A 27,023-nucleotide genomic window follows, 5' to 3' on the forward strand; every position below is an offset into this window, starting at 1 on the left:
AGGGGAAGGGAAGAACGACATGCAGCTGCTGGATTTGGAAGAAGATGGGTCATTCTCTCTCCCCTCTTTGTTTTTATACTACCCATCCAATGAAATGGGTTGTTTGGGGGTTGGTTTAGGTGTGTCCTTATCCTTGTTTGGTTTATCTAAAATCAGTTTTACCCCTCCCTCCCAGCTCTGCGTCACTGTTCATTGAGAAATCGGCAGCGAAAACTGCATCGCTGCCGATTGAGAAATCGGCAGCGAAAACTGCGTCGCTGCCGATCAAGAAATGGGCAGCGAAAACTGTGTCGCTACCGATTTCTGTATCGGTAGTGAAGGCTGCGTCGCTGCCAAGTCCAGAATTGGCAGCGAAAACTGCATCGCTGCCGATTTCTGCATCGGCAGCGAAAACTGCGTCGCTGCCAAGTCCAGAATCGGCAGCGAAAACTGCATCGCTGCCCAGTCCAGAATCGGCAGCGAATACTGCATCGCTGCCGATTTCTGCATCGGCAGCGAAAACTGCATTCATCATCATCTCTCTCTCTCTAAATATATATATATTTTCCTTTGGGTGTTTACATTCTCCCCTCCTAAATATGAATTTCGTCCTCGAAATTTAAGAAGTTTCACACTCCATACCTGGTAGATCAAATAAATTGGGGTACTTTTTTCTCATCTCGGCCTCCCTCTCCCAAGTTTCCTCTTCTACTTGAGCATTTCGCCATAAGATTCTAACGATGGGGATCTTTTTGCTCCGTAACTCCTTCACTTCTTGATCTAGTATCCTTATGGGCCTCAATTCCAGTGTTAAGTCTTCCTTGACCTCTATTGGGACCTGGGGTAGAACTCGAGCGGGGTCTACGTTAGCCTTCCTTAACAAGGAGACATGGAACACATCATGGACCCTGGCTAACTGTGGGGGCAAATCCACCTTGTAGGCTACTGGTCCAACTCGTTGTAAGATTTTGAAGGGTCCAATGAAACGGGGAGTTAACTTTCCTTTCAATCCAAATCGTAACATGTTCTTCCATGGGGCTACCTTCAGGAACACCTGGTCCCCCGTACTGAACTCGAGAGGTCTTCTCCTCACATCGGCATACTTCTTCTGTCTATCCTGTGCGGCTTTGATGCGATCCCTGATAATTCTCACTTTCTCCGTGGTGACTTGAACTAACTCTGCGCCATATAACTTCCGGTCCCCAATTTCCTCCCAACATAAAGGAGTTCTACACCTCCTACCATACAAGGCTTCATATGGGGCCATCCCTATTGTGGCTTGGTGACTATTGTTATACGTGAACTCCACCAATGCCATGTGTTCCTCCCAGTTTCCTCCAAATTCTAGCACACATGCCCGTAATAGGTCTTCCAAGACTTGAATGACTCTTTCCGATTGGCCATCCGTTTGAGGGTGAAACGCAGTGCTCGTGTCCAATCTTGTCCCCAAGGCATGTTGTATGCTCGGCCAAAGTCGAGAGGTGAACCTAGGATCTCGATCCGATACAATGGACACCGGAATCCCATGAAGTCGTACCACCTCATTTATGTAGATCTTGGCAAGCTTGTCCACCGAGTCGGTCATCTTTACAGGCAAGAATAGTGCGGATTTCGTCAACCGATCCACAATGACCCATATTGCATCATTTCCTTTTCTCCCCTTGGGAAATCCTGACACGAAATCCATGGTGATCATCTCCCACTTCCATTCTGGAATTTGTAATGGCTGTAATGGTCCCGCAGGCCTTTGGTGTTCAACCTTGACTTGTTGACATATCCCACACTTTGACACATACTCAGCTATTTCCCTTTTCATATTAGGCCACCAATAGAGGTGTTTCAGGTCTCGGTACATCTTAGTACTGCCAGGATGTATGGAGAATTTGGACTCATGTGCTTCTTGCAGAACCATACGTTTGACTGTTTCGTCATCAGGCACGTACAACCGTTGTCCCATCATCAAGGATCCATCATCCGCTACTTGGAATTTCATTTCTACCCCGGCCTCCACATTCTTCCTAATCTTGGATCCCACCTTGTCATGGAATTGGGCATGTAGTATCTGTTCTCGATACGTTGGTCGCACCAATAATTGGGCTACTAACCCACCTCTTGCATCAATTCCCAAATCTGCACCCAACTCTTTTAATTCTGCCAATTGCCGCTCCTTTCCCACTGTTAAGCTTCCCAAGGAGGCTTTATTTTTGCGACTGAGGGCATCTGCCACCACATTTGCTTTCCCCGGGTGGTATTCTATGGTGCAATCATAATCCTTAATGAGCTCTATCCACCTTCTTTGCCGCATGTTCAACTCCTTTTGCGACATCAGATACTTCAGGCTCTTATGATCAGTAAAAATTTGGGTTCGAGACCCATACAAATAGTGTCTCCATATCCTCAAGGCAAATACTACAGCTGCCAACTCCAGGTCGTGCACCGGGTAGTTCACCTCATGAGTCTTTAATTGCCTTGATGCATAGGCGATCACCTTCCCATGTTGCATCAAAACACACCCCAATCCCTTCCCCGAGGCATCACTATATACCACAAAACCCTCGGTCCCTGAGGGGAGAGTTAAGACTGGAGCAGTGGTGAGCCTCCTCTTCAATTCTTGGAAGCTTGCCTCACATTCTTCCGACCACACCTACTTCTTATCCTTCCTAGTTAGCTGGGTCAAAGGGGTTGCAATCAGGGAAAAACCTTCGATAAATCTCTGATAGTATCCTGCAAGTCCCAGGAAACTACGTATTTCAGTGACCGAAGTCGGTCTTTCCCATTTCAAGACTGCTTCGACTTTTTGAGGGTCGACAAAAACACCTTCGGCTGAAATGACATGTCCCAAAAACGTCACTCTTTTAAGCCAAAATTCACATTTACTCAATTTTGCATATAACTGGTGATCTCTCAAGGTTTGTAAGGTTTGTCTCAAGTGTTCTTCGTGCTCCTTGAAAGAATTCGAGTACACCAGTATATCATCAATGAATACCACCACAAACTTATCCAGGTATGGTTGGAAAACCCGATTCATCAAATCCATGAAGAGGGCTGGGGTGTTCGTCAACCCGAACGGTAACACCAAAAATTCATAGTGTCCGTAACGAGTTCTAAATGCGGTCTTTGCTACATCCGCTTCTTTAATCTTCATCTGATAGTACCCTGATCTCAGATCTATCTTCGAAAATGCCCTCGCTCCCTTTAATTGGTCGAACAAATCATCTATCCGAGGTAACGGATACTTGTTTTTCATTGTTATTTTGTTCAACTGTCGATAGTCAATACAAAGCCTATGGGTTCCATCTTTCTTTCTTACAAATAGGACCGGTGCTCCCCAAGGAGAATTACTGGGCCGTATGAACCCCTTGTCTAATAATTCCTGTAATTGAGTCTTTAACTCGTTCAGTTCTGCTGGAGCCATCCGATACGGTTGTTGGGCTATGGGTGAGACTCCAGGAAAAGTGTCTATAGACACCTCTACCTCTCGCTCCGGGGGTAGTCCTGGTAGTTCTTCTGGAAACACATCTGGGAAATCCTTCACCATAGGAATATCCTTCAATCGTGGACCTTCATCATCAGAGTTTAAGATGTATGCGAGGTATCCCATACATCCCTTTCTTAAAAGTTTTTGGGCTGTTACCACCGATATTAAAGCATTCAGTTTGGGAAATCTCTCTCCTTCAAAAGTCATTTTCTCGCCCTTAGGTGTTTGAAAAGTAACAGTTTTAGCATAACAATCTATTAGTGCCTTGTATTTACTCAACCAATCCATGCCTAGTATTATGTCAAAATCATGCAGCTCTAAGGGAATCAAGTCTACTTCTGTTTCATACCCGGATAAACTAACCCCCACATCCACATATACAATATTTGTTTCAACCATGTTTCCCATTGGAGTTCCAATTACAAACCCCTTCTCTACTATTTCTACTTCCTTTCTCAATTTAGTGACACTTCTCTTAGCAATGAATGAGTGGGTGGCACCTGGATCAAACAATACATGCATATTAAAATCATTCAACAGTAGTGTACCTGCCACCACATCCGATGCAGCCCTGGCCTCCTCCTGTGTCAGGTGGAAGACCCTCCCTGGGGTCCGATCATTTTGTGCCCTCGGCTTCCCTCGACTGGAGTTTGCCCCTGATTGAGAAGATCTAACTGGCCTATTAACGGTGACTGACTGCTGGTGGCTCTGACTGGGCTGTCTATAGCTCTGTACTTGTCCGGTGTTTCTTTTGGGGCAGTCCCTCTTGTAATGACCTTTCCCACCACAGTAATGACACCCTTGGCTAAGATACTGGCAGTTCCTCCACCTATGACCCTCTCCTCTGCACACAAAGCATCGCCCAGGGGAAACTGAGCAGTCCCCAGGGTGTTTTTGTCCACATTTTACACAAAAAGGATAGTCAACTCCCCTGCGGTCACCGGTCCCAGTTGAAGAGTTTGCCCTCGAGTGCGACTGTCCCGCCATCATTCTCCCACTTGACTGTTGGTGAGGCGGTAATATCAAACTCCCCTTATTTCCGTGCTGCTCAAACACTCCACTTTTTCCTTTCTTCGGATGCGGTGGTCTGCCGCTGAAATAGTCCCCATCTCTCTTTTTGCTTATACTCTGATACCCCCCTTGGCTTTCTCCAATACATGCCTCCAGAGCTTGTGCAGCCTCAATCAACTCCCTCACCGATTTAAATCGCAAGGCGATCAATCCTTGTCTCAAATCCTGTCGTAAACCATCTCTCAACTTTTCAATCATATGTTCCTCTGTCGGCACATAATGTGGGGCGAACAATGAGAGGTCATGGAATCTCCTTTCGTACTCCAATACTGACATATCACCCTATCTTAATGCTAAGAACTCTTGTTCTTTCACCTTGCTATGATACTTGGAATAAAACTGATTCTCAAACTCTGTCTTAAAATCACTCCAAGTTAGGGTCTCAGTCGCACGCCTCAGCTGAACTGTTTCCCACCATGTCATGGCCCTATCAGATAGTAACTGGGATGCACAATTTACCCTCAAACCCTCGGGTATGCTTATTTGAATCATTGTCTTTTCTACCTTCCTGATCCATCTTCCAGCTATCTCTGCATCTTGTTCCCCCATATACGGTTCACAGCCCATTTCCCTCATACTCTTGACTAGTCGCACCAGTGGTACCACATTATCCATGGTCATGCTGGTCGTAGGGGCTGCTGGTGGAATCTGCGTGGTAGGGGTTGTTTGTGCTGCTGAACTAGCCATGCCTTCCATCATTGCTTTAACTATTTGTACAAGGAGTCCTGCATCTACATATTGTGGGGGCACACCAGTTGGAACAGTAGATGGTTGTGCTTCTGATCTTTCTCGCTGCTCCGTTGCGACTGGGGGTGTTCCCTCTGTCTGATGAGACCTCGGGCCTTCTCCTGCCACCGTATCTTCCCCCTGCAAAGTTTCGGGCGGTATTATCGGAGCATGAGATGCCGTATCATCTAAGGGATCTTCGTCTTGCCAACCTTGGGCACCTCGGTTCATGCCCCTCCTTTCTGAGGGTGGCTCAGTTCGTGTCCCTTGTCGGGTGCGTACCATCCTGAAATTCATCGCAACAACACATTTATTAATGATCCTCAGGATCCATACCAAGTGCTCTGATACCAACTGTAACAACCCGGCTTTCTAAGCCCAAAACAATAGTAAATTTTTTTTATATATATATATATATTTAATACACATGGTGCCGGTAATCAAAGAACTTGAATCCTCACATCATCAAAATACAATCCATACAATCAACAGTTCATTCAAAAGCGAATCTTACACAAACACATAATATTAAGGTTGCATGATTTGAAGTTCATATTAAAAATATATATACATGGACATGAGTTTGCACTCTTATACTTCTAATAGCCATCACAAATTTTAAACAAAAAGGATCTAATAAAAGTTATACATTCAGTACATTGATCCCTACAAAATACATTGTGATTTAGAATGCATCTACTTAATTCCTTGCAAAAGTAGGTTCCCGTGTATCGGGTATCCTAGACATCTCGTTGGTGTGACGTCCCTGCAGCAGTACAAAACATTTAAGAGAAAACAAATACTTAATAATAATAATAATGGTAACTAACGGCCTAGCAATTAAATAAGCATTAACATTTATAATTTCTTCATGTATTTGATGTAACAATTAGTAGTACATATAGATACACAAGTTTTCAAATGCCATTCGCCGAAACTAGTCGTTTATTTGTCCCGGCTATCCATCCGGATTCCATAGCGATAGCTGCGTCGCTGCCCATCCTAAAATCGGCAGCCGAAACTACATCGCTGCCGATCAAGGAATCGGCAGCGAAACTGGGTCGCTGCCGATGTCTGTATCGGCAGCGAAGACTGCATCACTGCCGATCCAGAATCGGCAGCGAATACTGTGTCGCTGCCGATCCAGAATCGGCAGCGGAACTGCGTCGCTGCCGATCCACAATCGGCAGCGAAATCATCCCTTTTTAACCCGGCCATCCATTCGGACGCCATTAGCCAAAGCTAATCATTCTTTGTCCCGGCCATCCATTCGGATGCCATTAGCCGAAGCTAATCACTCTTTGTCCCGGCCATCCGTTTGGATGCCATTAGCCGAAGCTAATCAGTCCTTCATCCCGGCCATCCATTCGGACGCCATTAGCCAAAGCTAATCATTCTTTGTCCCGGCCATCCGTTTGGATGCCATTAGCCGAAGCTAATCAGTCTTTTGTCCCGGCCATCCATTCGGATGCCATTAGCCGAAGCTAATCACTCTTTTATCAACAATTAAGCGTTCGACAATTTAATATCGGTTCTAACAATATGGTAGTACTCAAGTTAAAATATTCCAAGATTCAACGTATGAAAAAGAAAGGTGCAAGTCACCTACCTGCTCCACCTGTGGGTCGTTCCTGTCTTGATGATGGTCCAATCCCGACCGCACCACCTAAGACATCAATGGTCACAAATCAGCACAGTTGTATTTATTTTATTTTTGAATCACATTCATCATCACACTTATTTCAATAGTTCATATGTTCACATTCAAGTGTTCCCTATTTTACACCATCATATCATGAAATTGTTATTAGCATTTAAGTCATTCCTGCCTAGGAGGCTTATTGTAGGAATCGGCAGCGAGAACTGGTTTGCTGCGGGCTGTCCAATTCGGCAGCGAGAACTGGTTCGCCGCAGGCTGCCAGTTCGGCAGCGAGAACTGCACCGCTGTTGGCGCCACAGTTTCGCTGCACAACGCACAACTCGGCAGCGAATATTAATTCGCTGCAGCAGGTTCAGTTGCGGCAGCGAAACAGAATTCCGCTGCGCAACACACAAATCGGCAGCGAATATCAAATCGCTGCAGCAGGTTCAGTTGCGGCAGCGAAACAGAATTTCGCTGCGCAACACACAAATCGGCAGCGAATATCAAATCGCTGCAGCAGGTTCAGTTGCGGCAGCGAAACAGAATTTCGCTGCGCAACACACAAATCGGCAGCGAATATCAACTCGCTGCAGCAGGTTCAGTTGCGGCAGCGAAACAGAATTTCGCTGCGCAACACACAAATCGGCAGTGAATATTAATTCGCTGCAGCAGGTTCAGTTGCGGCAGCGAAACAGAATTTCGCTGCGCAACACACAAATCGGCAGCATCAATTTCAGCACAATCATCACAGTAGAACACATTAATTCCAGCAACAAACATCACAGCAGAACACATTAATTCCAGCAACAATCATCACAGCAGAATACATTAAGTCCAGCAACAACATCACAGCAGAACACATTAATTACCCCCTAATTAAAGCCAGCCCTCTACCATGATTTGTTAGATGTTCTGAAATTGACTTTATTTCACTTTTTTTTGCTTGTTCTCTTGGTTAATTTCAGCTTCCTTCACAGCTGGCTTAGGTCTTAGATCAATTCTTTTCTTAGGGTTTTTCTTCTTCATTTTCGTTTTTGATCTTATGGGGGAGAGGAAGAGAGTTTCATGACCCATACCTTCTGAATTTAACTAAGTTTGAGGAAGGTTTGACACTATTCAGCTGCTGGTTCTCCTCCTTCTTCTTCCTCTCACGTTTTCCAGCTCTCTTTTTCCTCTCCTCTATGCAGCTGCCCACTCCTCTCTCAAGGTCTCATCTCTCCCTCACAAGTTCACAAAGTAATCTCTACTGGTCTGATTCACGTTTCTGTTGTGAAAGGGGAAGGGAAGAACGGCATGCAGCTGCTGGATTTGGAAGAAGATGGGTCATTCTCTCTCCCCTCTTTGTATTTATACTACCCATCCAATGAAATGGGTTGTTTGGGGGTTGGTTTAGGTGTGTCCTTATCCTTGTTTGGTTTATCTAAAATCAGTTTTACCCCTCCCTCCCAGCTCTGCGTCACTGTTCATTGAGAAATCGGCAGCGAAAACTGCATCGCTGCCGATTTCTGCATCGGCAGCGAAAACTGCGTCGCTGCCGATCAAGAAATGGGCAGCGAAAACTGTGTCGCTACCGATTTCTGTATCGGTAGTGAAGGCTGCGTCGCTGCCAAGTCCAGAATCGGCAGCGAAAACTGCATCGCTGCCGATTTCTGCATCGGCAGCGAAAACTGCGTCGCTGCCAAGTCCAGAATCGGCAGCGAAAACTGCATCGCTGCCCAGTCCAGAATCGGCAGCGAATACTGCATCGCTGCCGATTTCTGCATCGGCAGCGAAAACTGCGTCGCTGCCGATTTCTGCATCGGCAGCGAAAACTGCATTCATCATCATCTCTCTCTCTCTAAATATATATATATTTTCCTTTGGGTGTTTACAATCTATTTGCGGATGGTAAGTTGTACTCAATTTCAGTCTTGTACTAGGGAATTTTAAATATTGGGTCATAGTTTAGAAGTAAACAGTGGTTCTCTGTCTGATACTATAGAAATTGGAATGCCATGCAACCTAACCACTTTTTTCATATATACCCTGATCAGTTTATCTACTAAGTTTGTCATCTTTATGGGTAAGAATAAGGCAGACTTCGTCAGTCTATCTACAATCACCCACACTACATCATTTCCTTTATTACTCTTCGGTAATCTTGTCACAAAATCCATTGTGATGTCTTCCCACTTCCATTCTGGAATTAAGAGGGGTTGCTACTTGCTTGCAAGCTTGTGGTGCTCGATCTTTACTTGTTGACTCACTGCATATTTAGCCACAAACTCTGTTATTTCCTTTTTTATATCGGGCCACCAATAAAAACTCTTCAAATATCTATACATCTTCGTGCTACCCGGATGGATTGCCAGTTTCGATTCGTAGGCCACCTTAAGTATTTCTCCCTTCAGCTCCCTGTTATCATGTTATCAGGAAGATATAATCTATTTCTCATTCTTATTATTCCATTTTTCATCATTCTAAATTGGGAATCCTTACTCCTCTCCATCATGTCCTTCTCTCTAAGTACATTCACATCTTGCTCTTGTGTTTCCCGAATCTTATCCCACCAAACTGGTTAAGCCCTTAAGTTAGCCAACAATAAACCCCCTGCCCCTATATTCAATTGAACTTGTAAACTCCCCGACTCTAAAAGTTCCTTAAGGTCTCATACATTAATCCATTAATCACTTCCTTGCTTTTTTGACTCAATGCATCAGTTACGAGATTCACTTTTCCTGGGTGGTATTCAGTTATGCAAACGTAATCTTTGTTCAACTCCTTTTGTGTCATCAAGTACTTAAGGCTTTTGTGATCGGTAAATATCTGAACTTGAGCTCCATACAAATAATATCTCCAAACCCATAAGGCAAATACAACTATGGCTAATTCTAAGTCATGCACCAGATAGTTCATCTCATATGTTTTCAATTGTTTGGACGCATAGGCAATTACCTTGTCATGCTGCATTAGCACACAACCTAGTCCTTTCTTGGAAGCATAACCATATACCATAAAGCCTTTTGATCCTTCTAGGAGGGCCAACATCGGGGCTGACGTCAACCTTTTCTAAAGTTCTTGGGAACTCCCCTCGCGCTCCCTTGTCCAATCAAATTTGACTCTTTTACGGGTCAATTGGGTCATTGGGGAAGCTATCTTTGAAAATCTCTCAATGAATCTTTGATAATACCGAACCGATCCTAAGAAGCTCTGAATCGCTGTTATGTTTGTGGGTTGTTCCCATTTCAAAACGGCTTCTACTTTTCTAAGGTCCACATAAATCCCTTCCTTAGATATGAGATGGCCTAAAAATACCATTTTGGATAGCCAAAACTCACACTTTCTAAACTTTGCATACTACTGATTCCTTCTTAATTAGTACTTAAAAGTGCATTTTTATCAAGGTTTTATATCATCATTTTGCACTTGAAGTATCAATAACTCCTTAACTAAAGCATGTTTTATAATAACAAGTCTGATACCATAAGATACCTTTAATTTATGGTAAATATTCATCTTAAATGCAGGCCTATCACATAAATGAAAGGATTGATTGATGAGTTTAAGTACGGAAATTGAAAGGACAAAGAGAGGGCTAAACTTAGAAAAGAGATGCTGGTTCAGTCCAAACTGGAACACTGTTTGGCCATTGTGTCATATCTGGAGCTATAGATCTTGGATTTAGGTTAGCTTTATATGGATGGAAAGCTAAGACATAGGCCTAAAACTTTCATGAGGAGTCCAAGATTTAAAAAGGCCGTTTTCAAGTCCAAATTGTAGCAACAACGGAGAAGTCTGAATCTGTCTTGCAGCCCAGACACTGTTCAGTGTTCAGCCCATATCTCGAGTTCTAGAAGTCCAAATGACCTCAACTTTGTTTCCTGGAAAGTTGAGACAATTTCCTAGAACTTTCAGGATTTAAGTCTGTTCAAATTATGACGTTATCAACAAGAAGATAAGGATTGTCACCAAGTCAAGATGTGGCCACCCACTCAACAATTAGTCAACAAATCAATAGTTCTGAATTTTGGCTTATAAAAGGAGGCATTTGCCATGTGTTTAGGCATCTTGGTTTTCAGATCAAGATCATGCTCTTGCTCTCTCTTTATATTTTGTAATGCTTAAGCTTTGCTTATATTAATCTCTTGCTTATGCTTTTCATTTCCTTTCCTTGTTTATTTATGTTTCTCTCTTTCATTATGTTTAGCTAAGTTTATCATGTCAAGGTGAAAAGGTTACACTAATGGTGTAAGAATAAGTATAATATAAACTCAACATGGACCTTAATGTTTGATACTAACATGTTTTATATTTGTTATCTTGTTCACTTTTAATACTTTGCTTGTTAAATGGTTAATCTAGATTTATGTTGTATAACCCTTGGTACAACAAATACTTGGCACTTTCATAGCCCAACCGTATGGTATAACCGACACCTGTGCTATGAAAGGAACTTGATTTGTTGTTAACATAAGTTATAATCATGAATGCCTGACAACATTTACAAGTATTAGCATTATTCGAATAAGATAACTAATGTAATCATGTTAACAATTTATAATCCGATTGGAACCTCCTTTGTGTGTGGTTTCCAGTTGAGTAATAAAAAGAGTTTATACTATAATTGTTTGAAATACCATTAGTGGATCCTCTAACCTTGACAATTATTTTATCCTTATTTAATCCTTATATCAATATCACATCTCAAAGCTCTCTTTAACTTATTATTATTGTTGTTGTTGTTGTTGTTGTTATTTATAATTTATATAGTTAACCTCCCTGTGGTTTGACCCCGGTCTTGCCGAGTTATTTATTACTTCGACACTCCTACACTTGGGAGAAGACATTAATCATTTGGTCGTGTCACTTCTCTATTTTTTCAATAATATACTCAGATGTTGTTCATGCTCTTCTCGGGAGTGGGAGTAAACTAGGATGTCATCAATAAATACTACTACAAACTTATCTAGAAGACCTTGTTCATTAAGTTCATGAACATTGTTGGGGTGTTCATTAATCCAAAAGGCATTACAGAGAACTTGTAGTGTCCATAATGAGTCTTGAAACTCATCTTTTAGATGTCTTGCTTCTTAATTCTTAATTGGTGGTACCCCGACCTCAAATCAATCTTCCAAAACACTTATGCCCCATTCAATTGGTCAAATAAGTCATCAATCTTGGGTAATTGGTACTTATTTTTAACTGTCACTTTGTTCAGCTGTTAGTAATCTATTCATAATTGGAATGTTCCATCCTTATTCTTTACGAATAATATCGGGGCTCCCTGCGATGAGTTGTTGGTTCGGATAAATCCTTTCTCCAACAACTCTTATAGTTAAGTCTTTAGTTCTACGAACTTGATTGGGGCCATCCTATAAGGGCCTTGTGACACTAGGGTCGTACCTGGCAAAACTTCTATTGACACTTCAACCTCTCGTCCTAGAGGTAATCCTGGTAAGTTTTCTGGAAATACTTCTAGAAATTCTCGTGCTACTAGGATTTCCATCAATCTCATTTGTTCTCTCTCCTAATCCCTTACGTAGGTGAGGTAGACCTCACATCCTTTCCCCACCAATTTTCTAGTAGTGAGTGTTGCCACTAATCCCTCACACACTCCATTCTTTTCACCTTTAAATTCCACCTCTTTACCATCAAGCATCCGAAGGCACACCATTTTAGTATGACAATTTACATTAGCAAGGTATATGCTAAGCCAATCCATCCCTAGGATCACATCAAAGTCTTGTATCTCTAAAGAAATTAGATATACCCCCAATTCACACCCTCTTACGTTCACTCGACACCCCCTATAGACATCATCTACTATTATCCCTTCCTCTAATGGAGTACAAATTATCAAGCCCTCATTTAATCTATTTACAGGTATTTGCAATCTATTCATAAATCTTGGTGTTATAAATGAATGTGTATCCCCTGTGTCTATTAGTACATAACTCTCAAAACCATTAATTAGAGTCATACCTGCCACTACTTCTGTTGATGCTCTGGTCGTCTGTTGGTTCAAATGGTACACTTTGTCTGGGGTTCTGTCTCCTTGACTCTAGCCCCGACCTCTACTCATATTCGAACCTGATTGAGTGTGATGTGTCTATTCCCTAATTGGCTTATCCATAGTGATTAAATGTTGTTGGCTTTGATTTTGTGCTCGGTTAGGGCAATTTCTCCTGAAGTGTTTGTATTCCCCATATAAGTGACACCCATCCTCTAAATATTGACAACCCTTCCATCTATGCCCTTATTGCTGGCAAATGAAACACCTTCTGGATGTAACCCTACAATCTCTTGGATGGAAATGGCTGCAGACCTTATATCGCATAAAGAAAAAAGCCTTCCTATTTGTAGTGCTTGATGACCCGCCACCCCGAGTTAGCCCTGATGTACTAGCACCAATCCCATATCCAGTTCAATTTGAACGAGTTCAATTTGAATGAGCATACCTACCTGAAGATCCCCCGATGGAGAAGCTATCCCCCTTTCTATAACTCTATGCTTAGGTTTTCCCTTCACTCCTCCTGGGAAAAGGAGGTCTACTCAAACAAGGAATTGGCTCCTTTCTTTTCATACCCTCCGCTCTCTCCTGTCTCCTAGTGTGAGGTTGTTCCTCATTTAATGACTCCAAAGTTTGGGTCACCTCTACCAACTCCCTCATGGTGTGAGGTTGGAAAGTTACCAATCCCTTTCTCAATTCTTGTTGGAGACCATCCTGAAACCTTTCAATTTAGTGTTGTTCCATAGGTAATAGTGCAATGGAAAAAGTGGAGAGGTCTTGGAAACGTCTCTCATATTGTCCTATAGTCATTTTCCGTACTTCAACCCTAAGAACTCATGTTCCTTCCTTCTCTAATGTTGTTAAGAGTAGTATTTGACTTCAAACTCTCTGCAAAAACCGACCCATACAAGTCTTTCTCTTGCCCTATGGTTCCTCATTGTGGTCCACCAGGCCTGAGCACTTTCAACCAACAGTTGTGCCATATAGTTCACTCTCATCTCTTCAGGCACCAAAATCTGAGTAAGTGACTCCTCTATCTTTTGAAGCCATTGTCCTGCAACTTCTGCATCCTCATCCTCCAACAAGAGCAGACATCCCATATCATTCATGTTTTTAACCCAATGGACCAAGGTATGAGTGGTCTCTCGACTGTTCAAACCTATAGCCCCTGTTATACCTAACAGAATAGCCTTAACCAGTTGTTCAAAATAAGTAGGGTCTAGCAACATAAGAGATGTCCCTGGTGCTGCTGCAAGTGGAGCCTCTTCTAGGTAGGCTGCCACCGGCAGCGCCTCTCATCGTGGCATTTTTGAAGCACGGGATAATATAGCACCCCTCTGAATATGTGGCTCTCGTGGTGCCATCTTTGGTTGACTTTTCGGTGAATGGGATACGGTATCATCCAATAGATCAACTTCATGATCCTTTACCTTCATCACTAGAGTCTGTCTGTTCTTGTCCTAAAGATGGTCCAACCGTTGTTCCTCTACGTATATGTATCATCATAAAAAAAAAAGCATTTAGCTTCCCATCAATAATCTCAAATAATCATCATTTCATTTATACTTCATTTATCACCACTTCATTCCTATAACCACAACTAGGGCTCTGATACCAAATTGTAACATCCTCATTTACCAGGACAACACATCAAACATAATATAGGAAAAACATGGTAAATTTTTTTAGTATTCAGATTCATGCAAGGTTCACCAAAATTTTGGTAGAGTTTCTCCTATAATTTGGCATACCAAGTTATCGACAATTGCCTACTTTCCAAGGTCCTTGTAACCACATAGGTCATTCACCAATAATACCCATTTCATGCCATCTCGGCCTCAGAATCATTCTCATCATCATATACACATTTCATCTTTCAGTATTAACATTATATACATTCACAAGAATACAACTCAAAATGTGGGCTAAACAAAAAGGAATCTATTAAATCACTCATGCATGTTTATCCAAAGACATATTTATATATATATATATATAGTAGATTAGTCTAAATGCGCATAGAAATTAATTACAAAAAACACTTAATTATCATTCTACATAAGATATTTGTCTAAGGACTTCATTACACAAGACATTCATATGTAGAATAACATCATTACGAAAGATAGAGTTTTTTTTTATTAAGTTACAAAATCTATTACATGCATAACAAAAGTTCTTGAAGTTCTGGAGTCCGTCTGTCGCCTAATTACTTAGTCTACCAATATGCGAAGGTCCTGCAACAAAGGTTAATTAAATAAAATTTCGTATTATGATCATAGTCTTATTGTTAATTGTAATGAAAATGAGATTACCCATTATTCCTATCAATTATCATAGGAGTTCTGAGTTCTCATGAATAACGATCATGTCTTTCATAACAATTATGTAAAAATATTGGCATATGCTCGTAAATCATCTAACATGCAAGATCACTCAAAATCTTTACAACGACTTCACCATACTAATCCTTATAGTACATTGTTTTTTTGTAGCCCTCGGAAACATCTCAACATTGGCCTCCACTCATTGCAAAAGTCACTCAAATTCATTGGTTTTCAAGACTTCAAGAACAATCTCAAAATTGGCTTTCGCTCATTATAAAGGCAATTCAAATTCATTGGTTTATGAGACTTCAGAAACAATCCCAACATTGGTTTTTGCTCATTATGAAAGCAATTTAAATTCGTCTAACCTCACATCATATTCATAAATCATCCATATCACTATTATGTTCATTACTCATCATTAACCTAAAAATTTTGAGATCTAACTTCATGGTTTGTAAGCAAATTAAAATTCATCAATTTCCGATAACTTCGGAAACAATTTCCACATTGGTCTTTCGCTCATTATGAAAGCATTTTAATTACATCAATCTTACTTTATATTCATAATTTATCCACATTACTTTCACATTTCAGTATTCATCATAACTTCAAAAATTCAGATTTGACTTCATTTATTATAGATGAGATTTCACTTAACTCCTTCTCCGGTCAAGTGAGCTCTTCTGATGGAAGATCTTGTGCTCGGTGTTCCCCCTAAACCATACAAATATTCTTCATTTGTTCATACATTTTCACTTTAGTCCCCTCATCCTTTTGTCCTTCCCATACTAGGCCCTAATTTCTTTTTCCCATTTATGTGTTTTTCAATGCTTTATATTAGAGTATATTAGAGTTTTTTTTTTTTTTTACCAAAAGGGTTTCTTCTTTATTTACTTAATCTCAGGCATTTATGTTTTAGGGGTTTACAATGTGTGTGCATTTCGAAGCGATATATCACAAATAAACTAATGATGCATGAAGACATTCATCCATATCTAATATACATGCATAAGCGGGATAAAACATGCTAAAGCATAAATAAGAAAAAGAATAAACCAAACGCAAAAATTTAAACACATCAACTAAAATAAACAACAGAAAACACACAAAGCCTAGTCCAAAATTGTCAAAAACATAAAATCCCTAGTAGAGTTGTCATTATGTTGCACGTATGTGCGTGGTGTTGGCAGGATTGAGGATCAAGGCATCGCCACCTTGTTGTTTGATTTAAGGTCACTAGGAGACCTGGGTGGACTGGTTTTATATGAAATTCTAGGGTAAGGGACTGATTGTGGCTAAAAAAAGTAATAGCACCTCTAACGCATCCTACTTGAGGTAAGCCACATTGTGTGGTCTAGATGTGGTTTAAAGTTGTTGTTGAGTTCCTAACCAATGGTTCGTCTATGACTCAAAATAAGAATTTATTCTCATGAATAAATATGGCATTTCAAATTTATTATGGGCTTGTATGCCTAAATAAATTCTTATGAGAAGAATCTATGTAGGTGCCCTAACAGGGTTTGCCTATCCTAAAAGGCAAAAGTGTTTTCTGTAACTTTTATATTATGGTAAAAAAATACTCCCAAATAAAATTGTTGAATACCTTAAATAAATATAAGATTTTCTAGTCAACTTTTGGTATTTAAATACCAATCTACTTGTAGGTCCAACATTTATACCAGAATGTTGACCATTAATTCTCATGAATTAAATTTTTTAAAGGTTATTGAAATATTGGTCAAGTTCTTATGTATTCAATAAAATGCATGCATAGATATTTTTTGAATTTTTATGTATATAAAAGAACTGCTAAATCATACCTCATGTATCTTTATAGTTTTTTTCTTCAAGCAAAATATGATTTTTTATTTTTTGAGAGACTTGGTTGTATGCACGAAAACAAAACATATTTTTTTGTGTTTTTGAAATGAGGGAATTTTTTAATTTTGTTGGATTTTTTCAAAATTTCAGAGAAAACAACAAGCATTTTAATGTCAAGTCCGTAACTTATAGTGTAAGTTTATCGACCAATATTAAAGAAACATTTTGGAGAAAAATATATTTTTGTGTTGTCTAAAACATGTGATTTTTTTTATTTTTCTGGAATTTTTTAAGATTTGTTTTTTTTAAAACAAATATTTTTAATATTGAGTATGTATCATACAATGTAAGTCTATAGCCCGATATCAAACGAAAATTTTAAAGAAAAAATATATTTTTGGCTTTTCTGAAACAAAGAATTTTTTTTTAATTTTTTGAATTTTTTTTCTAAGAGAAAATCAGGTATTTTTAACATCGAGTTTGTATCTTACAGTGTATGTCTACAACCGATATTATGCAAAATATTTGGGAAAATATGTGAGAGACCCAAAAATAATTCCAGAATAGTCCTTAACTTTCTCATAATATTTTGAAATTTTTTAAAAGTCCATTTGGCTACACAAAAAATAAAGGCATATTAGAAACTAAGGGACAAAGGTTTAGGGCGTGTTCGGCAAACACACACTTAGCTTAAGATCAGAGGCTTTAAAAATGTTTTAAGGGTGTGTAACAACCCCAATTTTTCTATTAGTTTATCCGTTAATCTTCCCTTTATAAAGGGTAGATGGAGCAATTTTTTTTTTTTTTTTTACTCGCCGAAATTTCGTCTCCTCTATACCGGGAGATCCCAAGTTAGCGACAATGTACCCTGCACACATTTAGAATTACATCTCATCCACAATCACATCCATGTTTAGCACAATCAATTGCATAATTCATTCCAGATTATGCTCAGGACCATATTCATTCCCAAACTCCATCTTACATCACACGCATAAGTTAATAATTAAAATAGCCAAATTCGAGCACGAAGATTGCATATATATAACACAACACAGTTTAATATTCTAACATAGTCTAGTACATTCTAATATCCCAAGCATAGGTGGATACATTTAATATTTCAGAAACAAAATATTACAAATATAATATTCTATACAGGTTACATGTTTACTGCATGACAAAATTACACCACAAATCCCTAAGTTCTTAACTTATACAAAAAGGGATCAAAGAACTTAAAATCTATTCCTGACGTGAATGGGAGGGACCTGCAAAAATATAAATTTTCCATATAATTAAAAATAAATAATTAAAATACAAGCAATTTACGGAAGAAAAATTAAACAGCATATCTATCTACTTAAATCATAAACCCCTTTTTATGGTTATATAAGAATTCTCTTTCTTTTTTTTTTTTTTGTTTCTGTTGACTACTTCTCCCCCCCCCCCCCCTCCACATCAGAAAGACTATTGCCAACACCATTGGCCTCCATTAGTGTCTTTAGTTGCCCGTCCTGGAACAACTAATCAGTTTCATGAAAATGCCGACACGAACGTAACCGTTTGTGTCATTAACTATTTTTTAAAAAAAAACTAAAATAGTTAATCATTGTTCCATATTACCTTGGGAGGTTCTCAGGTATGCCGATGTCAAAAATTCTTGACATCATTAGCTTTCACCTCGGAAAGTTAATCAAGTCTATAAATTTTGCCGATATCGACATCACCCGCCGATATCATTAACTATTCTGAAACCGAATAGTTAATCAAGTTTATAAATTTTGCCGATATCGACGTCACCCGCCGATATCATTAACTATTCTGAAACCGAATAGTTAATCAAGTTTATAAATTTTGCCGATATCGACGTCACCCGCCGATATCATTAACTATTCTGAAACCGAATAGTTAATCAAGTTTATATTTCTCCTTTCACGTACCAGTAATGCCGATGTTATCCAGCTTGGTTAACATCATCAGCCTCCCATATCAGAAACAAACAAATCAAATTTGAGAAACAGTCATTACCAAAATTCGTTGTTACTCCAAAAGAACCCATAAATTAAATCTAGTCCTCCGTTTCATTTTATTTTATTTTTCGTCATTTAACCTTTCCTTCCTCCCCCCCCCCCCCTCCTTTTCTTTTCCTCATCAATAAGCACCAAAATTTTATAGTTCAAAAGTTAGTGAAAATAATTATTAACTAGAGGAGATATAGGTACCAAGTACCTACCTGCTGTAGACGCTCGACTTGCGTTCCCCTGTGGTTGCTGTACTCCTCCCGCGGTTCCTCCTGAAACCACAAACACCCATCATTATTCCATATTAGTCCACATATCAAACGCAACAGCAACAATGGAAATAATATTCATTTCTCTTTTACCAAATCTTTTCTTTCTCACTTACATTCCTCATTATTATCCTTTAACTTTTCAGCTCATTTGTAGTCTAAGTGAACATCATAAATTCAATTTTGATTACCGTTTATTCTTTTTGAAGATCAAGACACACTTTATGAAGGGCAAGAAAACAAATTCTACCCTTAATATGGCTAAATTTCGCCGTTTTATCAACTTGGCCGAATCTGCCAACAGGGGTGGCAGCTTGACCTCTCTTCAGTTTTTTATTTGTATCTGGAGTTCTAGGACTCCAAATTAGGCGGGGTCAGATTCGTTGGAAAGCTAACACTTCCGGCTACAACTTCTATGAGGGGACCCTCCCTGAATTCTGTAGTTTTCAGGTCCAAAATCCCCCCAGGAGACAGGGCAGCGAACCTGCCCTGTTTTGCTAATGGAGAAAGTATCTCCATTTCGTCTTAAATCCCTGCTTCTTCATCAGTCACAGCCATGCCTTCCCTTTATTCATGGCATTCCCGTCTCATTTTATGTCCTCTTAAGGTCACTTGTACCAAATTAATTAATTAAGCATATCATACGTTCTCATTCCCCCTCTGCAGTATCCAGCAGAGAACGTGCCCAAAGGAACCAAAAGTTCCCTTCCTCTCTTTTATGCACTCATTTGTTCTTCTTCTTTAAGGCACTTAGATTATTCTAATCCATTAAACCTCACTCATTTCTGCATTTTCCCAACATTTTATGTTAAAGAACCCTAATTCCCAATTCAAGAAAAGCATAAACTTCTAATCAAATTGAAGTTGATTTCATAGAAATTGGAATTAGAACTCCTTACTTGGATGGAAATCTAAACTTTACTTCACAAATTTTTAGAAGAATCTTAGCCTTCTTCTCCTTGTATGTAGTCAGCCACTCTTCCCCCTCTTTTCTTCACCAACTCTTCACTTTTCTTCTTGTTAATTCTTCCACCCGATTGTGTTCCTCCACTTAATAATTCCAAGGCTTATTTGGGTTTACTAATTTTAAGTGTTTACTCCTAGTTTTGATGAAGGAAAAATATGAAATTCTCCTCCCCTCCTTATTCTTATTATCAGCCGGCCATGGATGAGAGAAGGGATGGGTATTTATAGTCCCATCTCTTGTTAATTCCATTTTGGCCCCATCTTTCACCTTTTTTTTTATATATATATTATAACAACATTTTGAATTATTATAAACCCCCCCCTCTTTGTATATTTTATTCTCGGGCTTCACAAGGTGTATTTGAAAAACACGCCCTAAATAACCAAACACAACCTTATATCTTAAAGAAAAAAGTGGTGTGCCAAACACGCCCTTAAGGATGGGTTTTGGGCTTGGTCCAATCACGTCGGCTGGTCATATCGGGTCTGAGGTCCCAACCCACATATACAGGCTGGGCTCAGGCCCAGCTCAACTTGTTTTATAAGGTTAACAAACGGCCCAACAAGTCTGTTTCCTTTTTTATAAGTAGGTTGGACTCAACCCAGTCATATGAGTCCGACTTAAGTCCAGCCCATAAAAACTTAGTCATTGACCCAACCTAGTTACCAAGTCATTAACCTAGGTAGAATACGAATTATTTCACATTCTACAAGCTAAATAATACAATAATAGAAGAAAAGGGAGGAGGATTACCTGGCCTGGGGGTTCTTGTTGGTCTATCGTGAAGATGGTGGGCCAGGATGGAGACTCTAATGGGTAGTGGAGTTGTTTTCGTTGCTGGCCTAGGAGAGCCACTTGCTACTTGTTCATGGTTGAACCAAAGCTACTGAATCTGGTCACGTTGCAAGGAGCTACTGGAACTTGTTATTGGTTCTTGCAGAGGCAATGTTGTTGATACTAGTTGTCGGTCTGCTATGAGAAGAAGATGTTGGTTGAAGACAGAAGGGTTACTGATGCTTACGGCGTGGATTGTGGGAAGGAAAGGGGTTTGTTTTCTGGGTTAAAAAGATGAAAAGTCTAGTATAAGGGTGTTTTTTTAGGTGGTGTTTGCAGAAGGTCATAGAGAATTGGTGGGGGTGTATTTTTGCTTCGGTTTTTCTTTGGAAAAAAATTCATTGCCTTTTCATCTCTATTTCCTCCTTTTTATGTGGTCTCAGAAGATTTTCACATCCTTTTTCAACCATTGATCTACCCCCATTGCATCTCCTCCTTTGATGTTGTTATAGTACAAGAATAGCTGGCCTAAAAACCTGGTTTGGGTGTGGGTTTTTGGCTTCAGTGTTCCAAAATTATTGTTATTTCATCTAGCAAAGAGTACAAGTGACAAAGTGTAAAGGTTTTTTTTTTTTTTGTCTCGTGTAAAGGAGAGAGGAGGGAGTTTTAAACCTTGCAAAAAAAAAAAAAACAGGTTCCTATTCATTCTTTCTCATTGGAGGTTGAGTGCTTCCTAAAACGACGTTGTTTTCTTTTTTCTTTGTGTGTGTGTGTGTATAAAATGTTGTTTTATACAAAACACGTTGTTTCATTTAAATGAAACAGTGTCGTTTTGGCATTTAAGGTTTGAATTAGATTTAATTCTTCTATTTCAATTTCAATCTTCAACCTTCCAATTTATTCAATTACATCCTTAATTGAATTTTAGGAATCAATTCCATTTTACCTCTGCACAATTTCAAAAACATCCATTGATTTTAGTGTGTTTTTCATCCTAGTCCTTAATTTTGGATTTATGCAAATTATCTCCAATTGATCATTCAACCTTTGATTTTCTTTAATTTGGCCCATGATTTTGCCTATTTCAACCCCCGAAGTCTTGCGCCTCTTACAAGTCGATCCCTAGTCTTGAAATTCTTTGATTTTGCCATTAATTGACCTCAAAACTTTATTTTTCTTGAAATATTGTCCATGTTTTCACCCAATTGACTTTGTAAAAATTAAATTTAGTCTTCTAAAATTTCAATCTTCTCAATTAAGTTCAAATTAGGTTTCCAATCTTAATTGTTTGCCAATTAAGTCCCTAATAAAATTAATTTGACCGATTAAAAGTCTAATTAAGTCTCTGCAGTTAATTAAAACTTTTAATTTGATCCAAATTAATTCTTAAACTTAATTAAACCTTTAATTGGACCCATCAAATTGACCTATCAAAAGTTTAATTAAGTCCTTGAACTTAATTTTATGAAATTTCACCTAAAAGCCATTTAATTTGGCATTGAATTTGTATTGTCTCTTAGTCTTGGATTTAATGAGATTTAATTGGGCTCTCAATTCTATCTAAAATCCTTGTTTCATTCCTCCCTATGACTGAAATCCTTCTCAACCTGTTCTTGCCAGTATTTTTTATTTTTTGTTGCTTCTCATTTTCTATTTTATTTTTGTATTTTAAAATTTTTTAGAAAAATGGGAGGTTAAAAATTTATGACAATTTTTAAGAAACTTTAATAATGCATTACAGGACTCTAAGAAATAGTTAAGTAGAGTCAAATGACTTTAGAACATGGTGAATAAAGCTACCAAGCCGGCACAATAACTTCAACACTTCTCCCTTGTGCAGACTTTAGGAACTAAACACAAACTGCTATAAATTGATAAAACTTTGGCTTGGATAAAGCTCTAGTAAAAATATCTACAATTTGCTCTTTCCACCTTAATAAGATCAATCTGTTCTTGCAGAACCTTCTGGATCCTATGTGTTTTGCTCTAGCATGAAATATAGGACATGAAACCAAGATAACGAAACTCAAATTATCACAACAAAGCTCTGTTGGTTTGTCAACTAGCTGATAAATATCATTAATAAGACTTCTCAATCATAAGCATTCTTGTGTTGCAGATGTTATAGCATTATACTTGGTTTCTATACTTGATAAGGCAACAATTAGTTTCTTCTTGTTGCATAATAAAATCGCAGCTAAACTTGTGAAATAGCCAACAGTTGAGCAACTTGACAATGGATCTCCATCCCAATATGCATTTGTGAAACCTGACAAAGTAAAATTATGCTCCCTTCTTGTTTTTTTATAAGGCAACCCATATGTCAAGTTTGCTTTCAGATATTGAAGTATCCTTTTTGCAACTTTAAAGTGCAATCATTTGAGATTTTTGTTTTAATTGACTTATAACACCTACTAGATAACAAATATCTGGTCTTTTTATGGTTAGGTAAAACAAGCTTACTGTGAAGTTCAGCATTATTGAGTTCTTCTCCTTCATCAGCTTTCAACTTTAAATTTTATTCGATTGGAGACGACATTGGTTTGTAATCAGTTATATTAAATTCATCAAAGGTTTTTTTTTACATAATTTTTTTGAGAAAGGATAATACCTTTCCCACACCTGGAAGCCTTCAAGCCAGAAAGTCCCGAAGAAACTCTCCAAGGTTCTTCATTTTAAACAAAACTTGCAAGTGTCTCTCTAAGCTTAGAAACTTCATGCTCATCATTCCATGTGACTATCATGTTATTTGCATACAACAGTACTAGAACATGCATTTTTGAAGTATTCTTAACAAATAAACTAGAATCAGCTTTCGAAGAAGAAAAACTAGAAAAGCTTAAGTATTGAGCAATCTTTTCATATCAAACCATAAATAAACATGAGTTAGAAATTATTTAGACTTAAATATAGGTGGTTTTTCTATATAAATTCATGGTCAATCTCTCTATAAAGGAAAATATTTTCACATCTAATTACCAAAGTTTATAACCTCGAGATGTTACCAAGAAAATGTCATTCTTGTAATAAAAATGGATAAAAGTTTCTTCAAACTTTACTAGTTGATGAATATAACCCACAACCTAATACTACATTTAAGAGGTATTGTTACCTTAGATAAGATCCCCGAGTTTCTAGTTGGAGAGACTCAATTCATAACCACAACAAATACATGAAAAAAAATAAAAAAAAATAATAAAATGTTAAAGAAGCTTTGAAAACCCAAAAAAGCTACAAAGTTTAGATTTTGAACGCTAGAAGAGGACCAATATTGAACAAGATAAGAAATTCACATATAAACTCAAATATCTTGCTCAAACAAATTGGAAACTATCTAAAAAAAATAGTAACTTGTCATAGTTCTAAAGCAAAAGCACACAAATTATTGTGATTGAAGGAGATAAAAATAAGCAACTCTTTATTTTCTTACTACTTCATTGTTGACATCTTGAGAACAAAAGCTTCACACAATAATTATAAAAATGTAAAAGTCTCTACAAGTTAGCCTTGAACATTTTATTATATGGCTATAACCATTAATGGAGGTTCTACAAGTGTTTGTTTAACTATATATAAGTTGCTAAAACATTTATTGTTGCATTGTCGTGATCGCACAAATTAATTATTAGAACTTAAATAAACAACATAGTATAAAGCAAGCAAGGGGTCGATTTCACGTGGCAGTTTTAGTTTGGAAGTTTTAGTTTGGATTTTTATGTTATACGATATGCAATTGGGGGGAATTTTGAGATTATCTAGACTATAGCAGAATTAAACAATCAAGTTAAATTAAATAAATCAGAAAACTATCAAGAGAACAAACCTTGGTTTCAAGTAAACATCCACCTATGAAAATCAGAATCGATCATTGAAACGAAACATTAATTTATATTCTGAATCCTTATCTTTTCTTAACATTGGTTAGTTAATAGATTCATCGTATAACTAACCCTAATCATCAAACAATCACAGTGTTCGCACTAGTAATTAAAATTCAATAGCAGCCTTAAGAACTAGATAAGTTGATTAATTTAGACAACAAAAATATCTGCAATTCATGTTTGATTTGATCGAATATTTTCCCTAAGATTGATAACATAGATCCGCTATGATTATTAAACTTAGTTGCTTCACAAGTTCATATATCACAACTCCGGTTTTGATAGCAAACTTAGCAATAGATTGTTCACAATAATAACTTAGAGTCCGCTCACAGTTCTTGAAATAAGCATAGGAAAAAAAACATATTTTGTGTTTGTGGAGGAAAACAAACAATCCTAAGAAATAAGCATAGGAAAATAAACATATTCATTCATCATATAAACTGAAAAGAAAAGGTAAAATAAATCTTATAGTTCTTAAAATCTGAAAGTTTTTATGTCCTTGTAACCAAGAAAAAGAGTTTAGTCTTGCATGTCTATTGAACAACTAATCAAAAAGAAAGAAGAATGCATGATTTTGGGTTTGTAGAGGAAAGGGTGCGTTTTTTTTCTCTTCTACCCCCCCTTCTTCCTTTCTCTCTTTCTTTTTATTTGATAGGAAACCCTAATATCTCTTTCCTATAAAATAGTCCTTACCTAAGTAGACAATTTACATTTAAGTAGTTCAATAACTATTTTCCTAAAAAAAGAGAAATAGTCTTGCATAAAATCCTCAAACTTTGACTTTGGACTTATAAGAGTTAAATTTCTGAAATAAAGATCTGGATGTTGGTTTGGATGCTTTGGGAAGTAATTTGGACTTGTTTCTTCACAAAACCTGTTTCCTGGTAGAATTCATGTGGTATCTTAGAAAAATCATTTCTCTCTCATATGAGCTCGTTTTCTACTGAAATTTGGTATGATGATAGGTCTTCAAGTCAGGAATCCAAAACAATTGAGTTTGCATAAATGGACTTCTCTAGCTCAAAATATTCAAGTCGGAATGGCCAAACATCAACATTGGTAGAATACAAGATTTGTCTTTGAAGGCTGCGATCTCCATGCTCTTTTTCTTTTTATTTTTCTTTCCTTATATGTACAAAAAGGTATGGATGTTAGCTTTCTAATGCCACTAGAATCACTTCGTTTCGACCTCTAGAGCTGAAGTTTTGCACAAAACATCGATTGGAGATCAAATCTGACAATTATCTCCAATTTACTTCTTTTTGAATCTTATATCCAAAAGTGCCTTCAAAACATAAAACAAAGAATATCAATGAATTATATATATAAAACATAAGCAAAATACTAGGTAAATGTGGGTAAAACTATCAAATAATGTGGTTGTGTCATTTATCATCATGGAAGGACCAAAACTAAAAGCTTTTCCAAGAAAAATTATCAAAGAAAAAGCCAAAAGTGGCAAGGTCATTTAGTTGGAAAACTCGTGGAGGCGTGGAGACATAAAAGATGAAGAAATTAAGGGGGAGAGAAGGAGAGAGAGAAGGGATTGTTAGAGAAAGAAGAAATTTGTGCTAGAGAGGAAGAGAGAAGAAAAAGACATTGTTGTTCTTCCAAAATTAGGAATTATAGTCTTTTAATTGGGGCTTTTTACTATCAGACAATTAAATATTTTTTAATATTTGTCGGTAATTTTGTTGGTAATTAAAACTTAAAATTTTCAATTAAACCTGAAATTTTCCAAGACCCTCCCAAAATTCTCCAATGCAATTTCACTCTATCGTTGATTCCATCTGTAATGGTCAGTGGCATGGTCATGTAATTTTTTTTCAACTCTCTGAAACTTTTCGAGGAACTTAGTTCATCAGTAATGTTTAATGGCAAGGTTCTATAATTTTTTTTTCAACTCTCTATAACTTTCCGAGGGACTTGGTACGTCGATGATTCCATCGGTAATGGTTAGTGGAATGGCTATGTAATTGTTTTCCAACTCTTTGGAACTTTTCGTGGGACTTAGTCCATTAGTGACTTTATTGGTAGTTTACAATCCGTCGGTAATTTCATTAGTATAA

General features: G+C 38.0%; 2 long non-coding RNA genes across 2 annotated transcripts; both read right to left on the reverse strand.

Moving 5' to 3' along the window:
- Positions 1-5,756: 5,756 nt before the first annotated feature.
- LOC127904975 (uncharacterized) lies at positions 5,757-8,283 on the reverse strand. The gene is made up of 3 exons (XR_008058477.1): positions 7,973-8,283; positions 6,864-6,920; positions 5,757-6,020 (listed from the first exon to the last, which is right to left on the reverse strand). It is a non-coding gene; the product is annotated as an uncharacterized LOC127904975 (long non-coding RNA).
- A 9,898-nt stretch (positions 8,284-18,181) lies between these two features.
- On the reverse strand, positions 18,182-20,472 carry LOC112326467 (uncharacterized). Its single transcript, XR_002980036.2, has 3 exons — positions 20,229-20,472; positions 19,273-19,332; positions 18,182-18,307 (listed from the first exon to the last, which is right to left on the reverse strand). It is a non-coding gene; the product is annotated as an uncharacterized LOC112326467 (long non-coding RNA).
- Positions 20,473-27,023: the final 6,551 nt, after the last annotated feature.

The sequence above is a fragment of the Populus trichocarpa genome, chromosome 2, assembly GCF_000002775.5.
Source record: "Populus trichocarpa isolate Nisqually-1 chromosome 2, P.trichocarpa_v4.1, whole genome shotgun sequence".
Lineage (NCBI taxonomy): Eukaryota > Viridiplantae > Streptophyta > Magnoliopsida > Malpighiales > Salicaceae > Populus > Populus trichocarpa.